At 33.7% G+C, this 15,954-nt stretch overlaps 1 pseudogene; it reads left to right on the top strand.

The window, feature by feature from the left end:
- Nucleotides 1–14,201: 14,201 nt before the first annotated feature.
- On the top strand, nt 14,202–15,401 carry LOC120167115 (annotated as a pseudogene).
- The last annotated feature ends 553 nt before the right edge of the window (nt 15,402–15,954 follow it).

The raw sequence follows: 15,954 nt of genomic DNA, 5'->3' as shown, positions 1-15,954 counted from the left end.
TCACAAGTACCATACTCTGCAACCACGCTGGAAGAACTCCCTTACTGAAGTCGATAGATGCACTGGTACAATTGTTTTAACCTGAAAAGGTGAGTAATAGAGTGAGCTTTGGAAAGCTCAGTAATACAGAACTACCAGATGATGCTACATGACATGTAGATAAATGGAAAGCCATATAATTTCCTTATTGAATCATATGTATACCAGCTTGCCGAATAATTTGGGGTTCCCTTAGAAGTTCATCGAGTAGAAGCCATGAATCACAGTTCATAAGAAACCTTTCAAAGTATGACATTTTCAGGAGATCGAATAGGATGTCTAGTGTGTTCCAACAGTATAATAAAATCATAATAGGTACAAATCATAGTCCAATAATCTCACAATTTCGTAAAAGAGTTTAACTTTTGAAAATCATAGTTTAAACCCTTTTCTGGTACACCATCAGTAGTTCCCAAAATTATTTTCCATATAGCTTACTTTATCACATAGCAAAAAGAAAAACCGACTTAAGGATAGGCTCTGAAGCTTGTATCCTTAAGCCCAAGTCAATAGTCCATATAGCTTACCCTAAGCACACAGCAAAGGAAAGCCGACCTAATGAAACATCTTGGGGCCCTCAAGAGTCACATTAGGCCCAGTTAGCTTGATCAGAGCTATTCCATCGTAAATCAAATTCCAAAATTCAATTGCACCGTGACATAAATTCCATAAATCCAAAAACATGGTAATCATATACCATTTCAAAACAAAAATTTGATAGCAGCCATATTCCATAAATTGTCACATTAAATTGGTGCATCCATAAAACAATAACCAATGAATTCGGTGTACCACATATTAAAACCAATAAAACAGTTCAATAATAAGTAGGGAACACACTAGAGAATCCCAGTATTTCCAGAGGCCATTGTAGTTATCATTTTGGATAACATGAAACTTATGAAATTTGATCGAATTCCTGGACAAGGTCCTATGAGGAGAATCGATTACTAACCGATCTAGCCAGATTTAATGTTGATACATTAGAATCCACTATATTTTCGTGTGCTTTAGGAAAACGTTCAGGAACCTTATACATAATAATTCTAAATTCAGATTTACTGCGAGTGATTCCATTACCCAAACAATCAGGGGTATTCAGGAATATACTTTAAATTCATAGGATTTCAGCCCAATTGAACCAAATGAGATATTCAGAATCTTTTCCATCTGCGTTACTTGTTTTTTTTTTTAACATGACCGAAGTGATTTTAGATGAAATATAGAATCGAAGATTCAAGTCATTTACAATCTAAGACTATCGATCATATTATCAAACAACTCGAGTTACACAACTCTCCAACTGATACATGTCAACAAGTCAATTCATTATCCTTCCAGTGTATTCACTCTTTAATACCATAGTGCAAATCCATAGATCATCCCATAATCATCACTGAATAAATCTTCCAACGGTCTTATTTCATTTCCACGTTTCAACAATATCAGGAAATACTGACGTACTTGATCCATGGCTCATAACCCATAATGACAATTCATCATGTAAGTTCAACAGTGTTTCCAAACTCATCAAATCACCTATTTAATCCTTAGTCTTGATGTTACTTAGTTCGTTTGGTAAGCAAGTCTATCCGATACTTTAAAGTTTTCCAGAATAATTCAGACGTTTCTGAATTTCAAATACACGTTGTACTTCATTCATTTCACTTATTCATATAATAAATCATTCTGGTATTCGTGGTTGATTTGACTAACGACTACCCACTTATTAGTATTGTATGCGCTCTAGAGTTGAGCTGCGCCAAGTACTTCAGAATTAACATCGATCCAAATTTGAGAAGATGAACAAACATTCAAGATACTATATCATTCAGGTAATGATATAGTACTAACGTTGGTAATCACTTAAGTTGCGTTCCACAACTTTTACTGGTAGCACAACATCCATGTTTATTTAGATTTCTTAATTAATCCAATACATTTACTTATTCTAGGTCATAAGGGCATTTGGTCATTTTGGTGCTTAACATTTTTTTTTTCTATTCATTTCAAAGCTTGAGTATATCCATTCATTCCTGAGCTTGGTGACATTCTTGAGTCATTTCCATTCCAGGGGTAATTTGGTCATTTTATAATTCTAGAATATTTCAATCATTTCCTTCCATCCGGTCTTATTATTTAATTCAATCTTATCATTTACTTCAGTCTTTTCGAACAATTCTGTCAGCAGAATACCTCCGATAAATTACTCTTCAAGTATTTACTCCTTATTCGAATATTTTCGGGTCAAGTGTCTTCTCAGATTTTACAAACGGAATATATAATATTTTTCTGTACAAAGACAGGATCTTAACAATTAAATTCGTACTTAATCGAGTTAAGTACAAATCCTCAAAGTACTCTCTCATTCAGGGTCAATTCAGACTATTTTATCTCTCAGGCATTTCGTAATTTCTTAACCAGATAATTTCAATATTAGCTCTTAACGAAAATAATAATTTTAGAGATCCTATGATCAATTGCTTTCCCGAACATTCTTTGATTTTGAAATGATTCCTTCACAAACTCTAATAGGATTAAAACTGGTTATCCATAATTTCCAAATAAGACTAACATTTCTTATGCACATCAGTAGTTATATCGGATCAATATGTCTTTTCAGAGTTATTAACCAACTTCCAGTGGCAATTCTTATCATTTTCCAACATAAGGGTAATTCATATTTCCATATCGGTATTCTCATAATTTTCATCCAAGTATCTTTAACATTTAACCTTGATATAAAATATAAGTTACAAATCCAGAGCTGATTTCTTTATCACTAATCACAAACTTGTAATTTAATTCTAACAATTATCAATCTCTTATCTTAGTCATTCGATCGTATTCAGTTACAGAATTTACTACCACATTCATATCGAGTGAATAAATTATTCAACTCCACAAAAGTGACCAACATTATCTTATTCATGCATTTACCAATATCACATGTTCCATAAAGCATAAAGAGTAGTAAAGTATACCTCGATTTCTGTGCAATATCGATCGACCATTTTAAATTCCATTTGAACGCCCGATCTTTAATTCAACTTCCATATTTTTCCCACGATCCAGGCATAAATTCTAACTCGTATCCAATAATTTCCCTTGCCATAAAAATAATTATTAGAATCTAAATAATAAAATGGGAACCCATTTCACACAAAAACTTTAAGAGTCAATAATTTTTTAATTACTAAAATTAGGGACTAAATCGATCTTAATAAAACCATTATGCCATAATCATAACAATATAAAAGCTAACAGACAAGGTTGAGCTTTAACACTTGGATGTCTTACCTTAATTTCCCCTTTTCTACTTTAATAACAACCCCCAAATCACGTGCTGCTCCATTTCACTTTCACTTCAATCTTTTTTTTTTCTTTCTTCCTCACATAATCTTCTTTCCAGACTTAGACTTTAATCATTTTCTATTTCTCTTAGATATCTTCACCGAGCTCTGCAATGAAACAAGGAAGCTTCGTCGGCCGACAACAAAAGTCGATGACCACCACCGGTCGGTTACCATCTTCAGTCACCGTTCGAGACCCAAATCATACCATCGAAGCCGCCTCATTCTTCTCCCACGGATCTTACCTCCCTTCACCGGACTAGCGATGGACGTTTGTAGATACAGTCACGGCATGCCATGAACATGCTTCAATCTTATACAACCTACAAACACACCTATGAGCTACATGTGGTAGAGTTGAGTTAGAAGTGAGCTACCTTTTGATTCTGAGAGCTGAAAGTGTCCAAGGTCAACCTAATACAAGTGTTTCTTTCATTCTAGCTTTGGAACTTTCTCCGATTTTTTCACTAAACAAGAAACCAAAGCAGGGTTACTAACATTGTTGGGAGCTTAGAGAAGAACTTAAAATGTTTCTAAAGGTCTTAATCTTCCCAAATGAGCTGAAATCTCTTGGGTTTCTAAAACCCCACTAAACCCATATTTGGTTTCCATGGTGAAATGAAGAGGTTGAAGGCTTAAATGAAAACTCTAGATATGTTGATTTCAGTTTTTACCTTCACTGAAACGAACTGAAAATGTTAGCCCATCAAGTTTGCTCCTTTGTTCTTGCAAGAGGAAGAAGAAAAAGATGAGTAGGAAGAGAAGAAGACAAAATAGAGGGGAAAAAGAAAGGGACAACGTCATATCACCTATTTTAATGAAATCATCCTTTTGAAAATAAAATGGTATAATTATCTTCCTTTTCAACATGATTTTGGGTTGCAACTAAAAATGCCATTTTTAGTCATTATTGGCTCAATTTAAGCCCATTTTGCTTAACTTAGTCAAGGCTTCCTCCAAGCCATGGGTCTTGTCCAAAGCCCATATTGGGTTAGCCCAAGACTCTTAACCTAGAATTCGGGGTGTTACAATGATGAACCATATGAATAGTATAAATAGAAGAATTGCATACTATGTGAACACCGATAATCGAGGACGTACAAGTCGTCCTTTTAATTAAAGGGTGAATTAAGGGAAAATATGATACGCGACTAGAGTGTCGCTACCATTTAATGAATCAGATTTGAATATCGGGCAAACAAATAATATATTAAAATTCATAAAACACTGATAACCTCCTTAGAGACGAAAATGATTAAATATCGATTAGTGTTAAATAACCAGAATAGAGTGTTTTAGTGAACTAAGAGATGTAAAAGACTAATAAATACAAAATGTTTCTAGATGAGGAAACGAGTAAAATAATAGCGAGTAAGGGATGACCTCACTCAAGTGTGGGATTATGCTAGTTAGTAGTTAGGCTACCTTAATTGCCTTGGTGTAGCATTGATTGATATGGATGGACTTTGGGCACCCAAGTATGCATATGTGATTTCATTAGCATTGTATAGTAAATAACCTTAATGTTTGGCTTGACGTCTATGTAAGTTTGAGCCAATGCTATGTTTGAGTAGGAATCATACCAAGGCTTATGCGAGATCGAGTTCCCCTCTATGATCTGCCTGAGGGCTTTATGAGGACCAGAGTTCATTTAGCAGTTTGGTGGGAATTTACCAAGGCTTATGTGACATCGGGTTCCTCTATTTCAGATTAGTATCTAACGATTGTGTGAGAGCAGATACTAATATCATGTTGTGTATTGTATTCGAGAATACATAGTAGTATGATATTATTGTTAGAGACCAATATAAGTATACTTATGGCCAGACCCTTATAAGAAGACTAATGGAAGCATGAGACTCTTAATATAGTGATAAAACAACTAAACCTTAAGTAGGTAGCATTTGAGTATGGTCATGCATGTACCTACTACTTATTACCATATCTGTTAACAACTTATGTTTATGAGACTCATAATGTTGCTATGATTTGTGATTATATTGGTGTGCTTTATAAGCCCAACGTTTGGATGTGTCCATTTACAGGTTAGTAGATTGAGTCGTTCCAAGAGCACCATGACAACAGGATTATAGCATCCTTTCTAGAGTATTGTACTATTACTTTTATTGGCCATGTGTATTCGTAGAAACCTTACGTATTTATATTTGTAAACTTGATTTGTACTATTTGATCTAAACTATGTAACACAAAGCTCTGGTTTGTAAAAGTATTTCATGTCTATTATGGATGTATATTTTGAAAAATATATTATCTTATATAGATATAAAAAAGTTTTTAAATTTAGTGGTTGCCTCGGTAGCCGAATGCTGTACTTTAGGCCCAATTGTGTTTAGGGTGTTATATTTAACAATATTAGAGCTTAGGTTGAGTCAGTTCTAGAACCCAATGGTTGGTTATAGTAAGGGTCAATGAATACATGCCCCTATGTTCTGGAAGTTCTCTATAGTCTGCAATTCTAATAGCGCTTCCTCTCTTTGACAATGTTTTTAGAGATTTTACGATGGTCAATGGTTCCAAACTTAGTCTCGAGGATAGGATGGAGGGCAATGACTTTCGTCCCAATGATGTCAGTGAGGAGTTGATGCTTGGGGAAGAGGATTAATGTGTTCCAATTGGTGCAGGAGTCGTTGAGCCAACCTTTAGAGATTTGAATTTCACTCTTAGAGAGGTAGTTGACACTATTCCTATAGTGCAGACTATCACCAGTGAACCCTAGTGTAATAGCACCATTAGAGTCTCTACTACAAAGACTAATAAGGTATAAGACAATCGACTTTTAGTTTGGATGATGATGACCCAATTTCTACCAATCATTGGTTGAGAGAGTCCATGAGGACCTTAAGGTCTTGCTCAAGGTTGGCGCTATTAACTAAGATACTTTAGAGATGGTTATACTACTAAAGTACCTATGTGGGATCAATTCCTAAGTGAGTTTAGAGGCAAATATAATGGTGAAGCACATGAATAGGTTGAGGATACAGTTTTATCAGCTCGTTCAAGGAGATCACTCAGTGTTTGAGTAGAAGAGAGATTTTCTTCTGTTGACTTGTTAGGCTTCAGAGATGGTTGTGATTAAGTCCTTGAGGTGCTAGAGTTTCCTCAAGGGGCTTCATATTGATATCCATACACAGTTGGCGTCAGACTCACCCAAAGTATTCTCAGTGTTGGCATGACAAGCTAAGGTCATGGGAGGGTAAGAGCATGAGGACGAGTCTACTGGGTGAGACAGATACCCTAAGTATGATAACATGTGTACCAGTAGATCTATCTTAATCTATGGCTAAGAGGATTATAGATTCTCGTGAGTAGAGAAGAGTGATGTCAGATCAGTCACTCCAACCGAGTCAAAGATTTGACATTAGATCTTGTAAGAGACCGCCAGTTCCATATTCAGTGCCGAGCTTTGGAAGATCTGATAGAGTATTGGGATATCCAAAGTGTGAGCATTGTGATAAGAGGAATCAAGATAAATACTTTAGACTCTTTAGGAGGTGTTATAAATGCAGGTTTTTAGAGCATGTGTTGAGGGAATGCCCTATCCGGATAGAGATATTGTAACTTGACCATATAGAGTGACCCTGATAGACTAATATGGTGGAGAGTCTACACAGAGAGGGGTCAACGCTATGATTAGATATGAGACTGATAGAGTGGATCAGCATGTTCATGATTTAGCTATGTGTGATCCAGCTTGTCAGATCACTTTGAAGCTTGGACAAGAGGTTAATGACACAAAGGAAATGTCAGGTACATTATAACAATTTCAATTATTTATGTTGTGCTCATAGACATGAGATTGTGTATTCCTTCGTTGAGTCAAGTCAACTATAGAGGAAGAATATTCGTGTTGAATACTGGCATGAGGATCCAAATGCCTAGTTTGGTGTCCCTTAGTGGGATAGACAAGGTTTGCCTTATATATTCATCAAGGACTTGGGCCAGTCTCGATAGCCGATCTAATAGAAGTTGTTAGCATGAGTGTTACTTTGATATCGGGGTTACAAGTACAAAGAGATAGTAGAATCATTGTTTGATCCTTGTTAAGTTGAGAGTCAACTTTAAAGAAACATTTAGTCATGGTTCTCCCACCATAACATTTCCCTACGAAAGCCTCTAAAGAAGTTCTCAAAGTTAGATATGAGACCTTGGAGACATTTGGCTTTCTTAAGAGTTGATGGTTGTGTAACCGACCTGATAAAGTTAAGTAATCCCAAGTTTAGACTTAAAGGGTAGAGATCTCCATGAAGATGTTGAGAACGCCTAAGTTAAATTTCATTTATTGATTGTTTATCGTACGTAATAAGTTATTCTAGTACTCAGGGATTCTCTAAGGTACCGACCATGTAAAATCGACACATGTCTCATCCAAAGTACCCTAGTTAGTGGGATAGCGGGGTGTAAGTTTTGTGACACTGTGTTACTCCAAAGTACACCATGATGCCTATTTTTATACACGAATAGGTATTTGAGCTATGTGAACCAAACCTCATCTTAGATATCTTCAAGTGGGCATATGAGTTGGAGCTTTATACAACACTGCTGAACTTGTGCTTGAGGTCATAAGGGACCAAGTACCTTATGTTTTGATTGTTTATCGTTAGCTGACATTGAGTAGCACATTTGTAGTAAGTGATCATGAGTACAAAACGTAGAGTCATAAAATCTTTATGTCTGAGTATGTTCAATGTTTGGATGTTTCCATTTGCATGTTAGTACGGGTGTTTAATTGTTAATTCGGCCACCGACCGAACCAAATTTCCATTAACAGAATTAACCAAACTTTTTTTCTTTAAATGTTTACCGAACCGATTTTTTTAAAATATTAATTGAATCAAATAAAGTTTGGTTATTTCGGTCGATTAACCAAATTAACCAAAAAAATTTATATATTTTTTAATTAGATTAATTTGAATATAATAAAAGTATTTTTTATTTGGGTTAAAATTTAATTAGGTATTGATAATTTAATGAGTCTAGTGTGGTTAAAAATAATTAGGTCTTACTTCTTAATGAGTTTGAGCTTAAAATATGTATTTAATAAATATAATATTTAATATTTAATAATTTTTCTTAATTCGATTTTCAATCGAATTAACCGTTAACAAAATATTGAAAAATAGTAACCGTTTCCTAATTGAACTAATTCGGTGGCCGACCGAATTAATCAAACTAATTTGATTCGGTTGGTTAATTCGGTTAAAACCAAAAAATGAACACCCTACAGATTAGTAGCTTGAGACGTTTGAGGAGCATTATCACAACAAGATTTCTAGCATCCCCTCCAGCGTACTATACTATTACTTTTAGTGGGCATGTGTATTCATACACTTTTAACTGATGTATTTAGATTTGTAAACTTGAGTTGTACTTTTTTATTTAAACTAGTGTCATCGAGCTTTGATTTGTAAAAGTACTTCATAACTGTTATGATGCCTATATTGAAAAATATATCGTGTTTTAAATTGTTATTAAAAAGACTTTTAAGTTTAATGGTTGCACCAACAACCCAATGTGACACATTAACCTAATTAGATCTAAGGTGTTACACTCTTCTTCATCTTATGACTAACCTCTCCTACAAAAATATCAACCAAGGCTCATCTTCTAAACTATAGAGGCAAATCACCAAAAATTGACCAGAACAATATATATATATATATATCTCGAAGGGATTCTTCTTGTCGGGCTCCTTGACACCGAAACAATGCAATTTGTTGGAATTTTCGGATCTGACAGCTTGCTTAAATGCGGTTTGTGTTCTGATAGGTGCGGCCTTTTTCGAAGATGGAGGTGTTGAGTGTTTTATTCGTCTTTTATTTTGTTAATTTTTCATGTTTCTTTCTACTGGCGTGCTTTAATGTTTTCTTTGGACAAGATTGTAGGCTTATTCAGTCTTCTTAATATTTAATATGAACTTTTGACGAGCGAAAAAAACCTAATGTTCAATGCATTAGTCTCCATTAAATGTAGGTCTCAAACAATGGTCGAAACAAATGTCCGATAAGGGAGGTGTTGCACACTAACGTGCAAATGTATATCTTCAAAATATACTAAAATATTGGAAAGAAACAACTTGCCATGCTAAGGGGTGAAAATGCATGCATGAAGCATACAATTTTCGTGCAAGGTGGCAAAGCACGCATGCGGACAGAAGTGAAAGACATGTTTGGAGTTTTTGTACCTGCTATTAACAAGTTCTTGTTTAATTATTAGAAGGGACCTTTTCATTTCAGATTTGAAGTAGATTGAGTTGATTACACATCAGTAATACAAAATGAATATTATGTTGGATTAAAATATATAATTATAGGTACGTATATATAATATTAACACTATCATAAAATATGATACAAAATTAAGTGATCAATTATGTTATAAGTTTTACATGTATTAAAATGTAAATATCATAAGTTGTATTTTAATTTGAGGAGGGGTAGAATTATGAATAGTTAAAAGATTGGAATAATATTTATTCTATACAATAAGGTAGTGATCCCAAAAAATATGTTAACTTGTATTACTCTTAACTCGTCACAGTCTCACAAAGGCAAAGACAAACTTATTTTCTTGAAAGATCACAACTAAAGAAATATTAAAAGATTTAAACCTATCAATTAATTTAATTAAGCTTCTACATATAATATTTTATTTTTGACGATTTATCATTATTAAATAATGATTACTTTTCATATTTATTATGATTGGTTTTATCATAATATATACATCGATTAATTTTCATATGTTTATGTTATGAAGAAAGGTTGAAAAGATAATAATTTTAAATTCAGAGATCAATAATTATTAAAGTATTTGAACATTTACTCTCAAACCTAATGAGATCCAGTACGAACCAGAATAGAGACGGCTTGGACATTGGCCATGAACAGCGTATACAGGTAATGGTTAGATGTTAAGAAAGTGTAATAAAGTGTTCACATGGGGTTGAATGAGTGGGCCACTAAGTGACCAACGGCTACAACTGTCAACTGTGTCGATCATAATGACAATGTGGGTAGCTAGCTATAACCATCACTCGCTTCACTAATCCGCTTGCTTGTACCATCATAAAGGTTTTACTAAATGATTTACACGATAAAAAAGAGTATTATTTTGTTAAGTGTTTAAAATTCGAATAATTATATTTATATGATGTATATATATTATCAATAAAATAAAAAAACAATCGAACAAACAACTCGCTTCACTAATCTGCCTGCTCGTACCATCATAAAGGTTTTACTAAATAATTCCAGTGGTAAAAAAGAGTATTATTCATTTTAGAGGTTTAAGATTCCAAAAATTACATTTATATGATGTATATACATTATCAATAAATTAAAAAATAACTGAACAAATACTACCTTGTTAATATATAAAGTTAAAAAATTAAAAATAAATAAATAAAAAACTAATATATACCACATATCAGTCTTGATGCCGATCCTCATTTGTATATATTTTTGTAGTGGCACCCGATAATTTCGTCTCGGTTATTTTATGGTCTCATTTCAAATATTTATAAAAAAAATTAAAAACATATAAAAAATTAATGAAATTAAAAAAAGTTAAAAAATTGAAGTTAAAATATTACCTTCGAGCAAGAGGAAACTCGACCGGGGCTGATCTAATTAGTGTAAAAAGGGGAATCGATATCAGACTCGGATTGTAGCAATATTAGACAGCATACTACATTGACTTTTCGACCCTGCTGAACAATTGTAGCCTTGCAAAGCTCCCGATAGAAAAAGACTAACATCGCCGAGCCCCAACTGGTATTGCGACACTCAGCGAAGTCACTTAATATTGACAAATACCGAGTGTGTGCCAAAATACTGGATTTATCCGGTAATAGTACCACTTCGATCAATTGGAGAAGATATGCTTGGGGCGTAAAAATAACCTTGTACTCAGTAGAGTTAGTAGTCACTTGGGATTCAGACTCCAACCACATCATCCATATCCAATAGCCCTTGATAACCTTGGATGGTAGCACATTTCCCAAATATCATAAACCAACATCGTGGGGTCGTAATTGTTTTACCTCACTACGGGGGCACCATTCACAGGAACACCGAGTTGGTAAGTGTTGCGACGTCTTTCAAAGTAATCGTCGCTTCACCACTCAGTAAATGGAATGTATATGTCTTGGGCGCCAAACATTCGATAAGAGCCTCAATCAACGCTAGGTACACCTTAAAGCCACGTACAGATGTGGTTGTAATAGACCAAATTACTGAAGATATATCATCATCTGCTGATGAGGATCTCCGTATGTCATCCCGCGCTGATGAATGCTCTGTTTTTTTCTAGTCAAAGTTCGATCGACGAAATATGAACGTTGTCGAGGCACAACATTTCTTCTTTTGAAGCCATTTTTCATGATTTTCACAGAAAGTAGGATTTTTTCACAATTGTTTTTCCGAAAATGGGATGGTGAAAAACAAAACCCCAAACCCAGCCTATTTATATCCCCAATTCCAATGGCTATAAATTGCTAGGGAATTTAAAAGTCAAAACGGAACTCGTTACTCGAGGTGACGAGTTCCAAGTGATCGTTGCCTTTGTGACCGTTATAGCTGTCTGTTGACCAACAACTACGAAACGACTAGTTTTTTTGAATTGAAAACAACACGTCACCTCGAGGTGACTAATTCCTTTATTTTTTTTAAAATTGAAATCTTAAATTATTTTTGTAATTTTTAAATTTTTTAATGGATTCATCTCTTCGAAGTAAAGGCTCCCATTTATTACAATAATTTAATGGTTCATGGGGGGTCCACTCATTGGGAAAAATTAAAAAAATTAATATTCAGGAGAACTCGTCACCTACACTATAACATTTGACATATTCCCCAAAATAAAAAGTGGGTGGCCTATAACCCTAAATAAAAAAACTTGGATGGCTTATTAGGCCAAAAAAACCAATTTAATTTGTATAACCTGAAAGGATAAATATTAATAATATTAGTAATTTTTATTTATTACATTTAATTAATATTTTAATCATATACATATACTTAACATTATTATATAAACTTAACCGAAAACTACATGATATATATATTGGTAAAGTACACAAATGGTCCCTCAACTATAAGATGTTGCTTTGTTGAATCCCCCACTATTAGAAGTTACAAAAGATCCATCGACTATAAGATGTTGTTTTTTTTTGAGTTCCTTGACTATTAAAAGTTACAAAAAAGGTAACCCGACTATTCATTATATTTCAAACTTGTCATTTTCAGTTAAAAAACTGACAATCATCTGAGTTTGACGCTAACATGTTAATTTATATGATAGTCATTTGAGATTTGAGATTAATTTATCATATCTCAGTCAGTAAGTTAATGTCTAGCTCAGACTCTATCAAATTATTACAAAAATGGATGAGTTTGAAACATAATGAATAGTGAGTGACCGTTTTGTAACTTTAATAGTCGAGGGACACAACAAAGCAATATCCCATAATCGAGGACCATTTTGTAACTTTTAATAGTCATAGGACTCAAGAATATGGGAATGATATAATTACAATGTGTAAAATTCTTTAGTTTTACAACTTTTTTAGGACCATTGGACGAGAGAAGTTAAATGGTGAGATTATCAGAAAATGAGAAGATATTCACTGAAAAAAAAATAAAGAGTTAATCTTAACCTCTGATTTCCCTTAATCTAATGATCCTAAAAAGATATAAAACTAAAAGAGTTTTACACAGTGTAATTATATCCTGCTCTCTCTCTCTATGTATACTCCTGATTAATGATAGTTATAGTCCATACCCAAAACATAAATATTAAGCAATAATTAACCTCTAATGTATGTATATGTATGTATATTTAATTATGACTACTATAATAAAACTATATAGTGATTAACATTAAAACCCGTAATACATAAATAAAATGATAATAAAATGATTATATTTCTAATTTATTATATTTTTACACAAATAAGTTAATATAATTTGTTATTATTACTAATTTTATATATTTTTAATAAAATTTGTACACAAGTTATTCAAATATACTTTTTATTATTTTTTATTTCGATAAAAATACATAAACATACTACACCGATACAAATACAATATGTGTTTATTGTTAGGTATCAAGATATTGAGAGATGTTCATAATGTGTTAAATACTACACTTTTTATTTTATTCACCTAGACCAATGTAAGTATGTGTTAAGTACTACACTTTTTTGTAGTATTATTATGAATTTTTTTACAAATAATTATAATAGGTTAATCATAGGTTAACCCGTAACCGAACCGTTAGCGGTTAACTATTTCTTAATGATTATGTTATTGTTAGAAAAATCTCATAACCATTATAACGATTAACCGATCGTTTAGACTAAACGGTACGGCTAACCGTCCATGATGAACCCTATAATTAATCCAATCGTGAGCTTAGACCATACTAATTTATGATTAAATGTCATTATTACAAGTTAGCTGTGGAGTTATTTTCATTATAAGAAAAGTTGTTCGTGGGCCTTCTGTTGGAATCAGACTTATTATCTGTTGATTCCTGGTGCAATAAAGGATTGTAAATGCCATGGAAATTAATTATGAGATCTGCTTGCTGAAATTTTACTAACTCTCTAAGGGCGCCGGAGTGGACAGGTGAAGTATATTTTGTGTGTGGTGGTGATTTCTTTGGAGTCACAATGCTAAGTTTATTTGTGTTTTATAATTGCTCCATTACTCTATCACATATCCAACATTTTTAAGCATTGTATTCCAAAATCAGAAAAAGTCTCTCGAGCTAATTGCAGTAAAAATGATCAGCACAGAAACGATAAGAACTATAGTTGGGATCACTGGTTCGTCCTAAAATTACCATTAAATAAAATGCTGAATATATATAGCATTAAATTCTAACTTTTAGCATGTTATTTCTTTTTATTCAGGAAATCTGGTGTCCTTCTTGTTTCTCTCCCCCGTGTAGGCCTACACTTACCAAATTGATGCTTTTAACTGTTATAACTTGGTAATTGATTTCTAACATTCTTGTTCTTATTTTTTTTAACGAGTAGCCCCACATTCATTAGAATATGGAAAGCTAAATCAGTTCAAGACTTCAAGCCAGATCCATATCTAGCAACAGTGTTGAATTGCATGATGTGGGTTTTCTATGGTCTCCCCATGGTCCATCCCGACAGCCTTTTAATCATTTCCATCAATTCCATTAGCCTCGTCATTGAGTCCATCTATATAATCTTCTTTTTTATCTACTCCGACAACAAGAAGCGAGTAAGTTTCTTTCTTTTTACCATTTTCCATTTTATCCTGTCTAAGATAAGTGAGTCTACATAATTTCCGTTTTGTTTGCAGAGAAAAATCATGTTATGTAGTATGATCGAAGCCATCTTCATGGCGGCAGTAATTGCGATTACTTTGTTTGTGTTAACAACACCAAAAGAAGGACCATGTTCGTTGGAATATTAGCCGTTACCTTCAACATTGGATGTACATTTCACCATTGACGGTCATGGTACGTGTTTCTAATTTGTTTTCCCTTAGCTGCAAAAAAAGGTAATGAGTATAGACAACATGTAATGATTTGTAGACGTTTTGGCAGGGTATTGTGATTAAGACTAAGAGCGTCAAGTACATGCCATTACCCTCTCCCTTTTCAACGTCTTGTGTGGAATTGTTTGGATGGTTTATGCATTACTCAAATTTGATATTAACGTCTTGGTAACTCTCTACAAGATCCACTGCAATACCCCCCTTCCCCTTCTTCTAGTGTTATGTTCTCCTCAGGTGCTCACTCTCTTGTGTTTTGAATACAATCGTAGGTTCCGAATGTAATGGGATGTCTGTCAGGCATGATGCAGCTCACACTTTATGCTTGGTTCTATAAAACTACCAAATGGGATGAAGATAACAAAGCACCATCTCAAAAACTTCAACTTTCCGAGATTTGACAACTCCAAGGAGTTCGGACATTGAGTGTGTTGCTCATGCTTCTCTTATTAAGGGAATAAAAGAAAACAAACAGTTCTATCAAGCATTTCGATTCCATTTTTATTGAATAAAATGTTTGGTTTCTGTTGAACGTTGTTGTCCCTGATTGTTGTTAGTTTTCTATTTTATAATTGGGGTTTAAACAATACTCACACACACGCACACGTATGTGAAAGGAGACAAGATGCACAAAATAAGCAGACGTAAGGAGATAACCTAAAACCACAATCCATTGTCCCCTAATGTAATAACAATGCTTTGGTTATTAGTTTACTATATAAGTAATTATCTTATGTAATAAGATAATTTTTCTGTTCTCAAAAGATATATTTTTGGGAAGAGGATAGTAGCCTCGTGACAAGAGATATCAAAGCAACTCTTTAACTTTCGAATTTCACGTTGAAGACCTTAATGGGTGGGGTGTCATGGGGTCAGAGTCTGACCTAGAAAACCATGTTGCCTAGGCACTGTTGCACAAGTTCCATGTCTAAGCCAGCCTGCAAATGAATGAGTAAAACCTAAAACTTACCTAGGTGGCTTGGAAGGGCATGATTGTTTGAACG

The sequence above is a fragment of the Hibiscus syriacus genome, unplaced genomic scaffold (genome assembly GCF_006381635.1).
Source record: "Hibiscus syriacus cultivar Baekdansim isolate YM2019G1 unplaced genomic scaffold, ASM638163v2 tig00111662_pilon, whole genome shotgun sequence".
Lineage (NCBI taxonomy): Eukaryota > Viridiplantae > Streptophyta > Magnoliopsida > Malvales > Malvaceae > Hibiscus > Hibiscus syriacus.
Note: the sequence above shows the minus strand (reverse complement) of the source record. Positions and strands in the feature narration are given on the sequence as shown.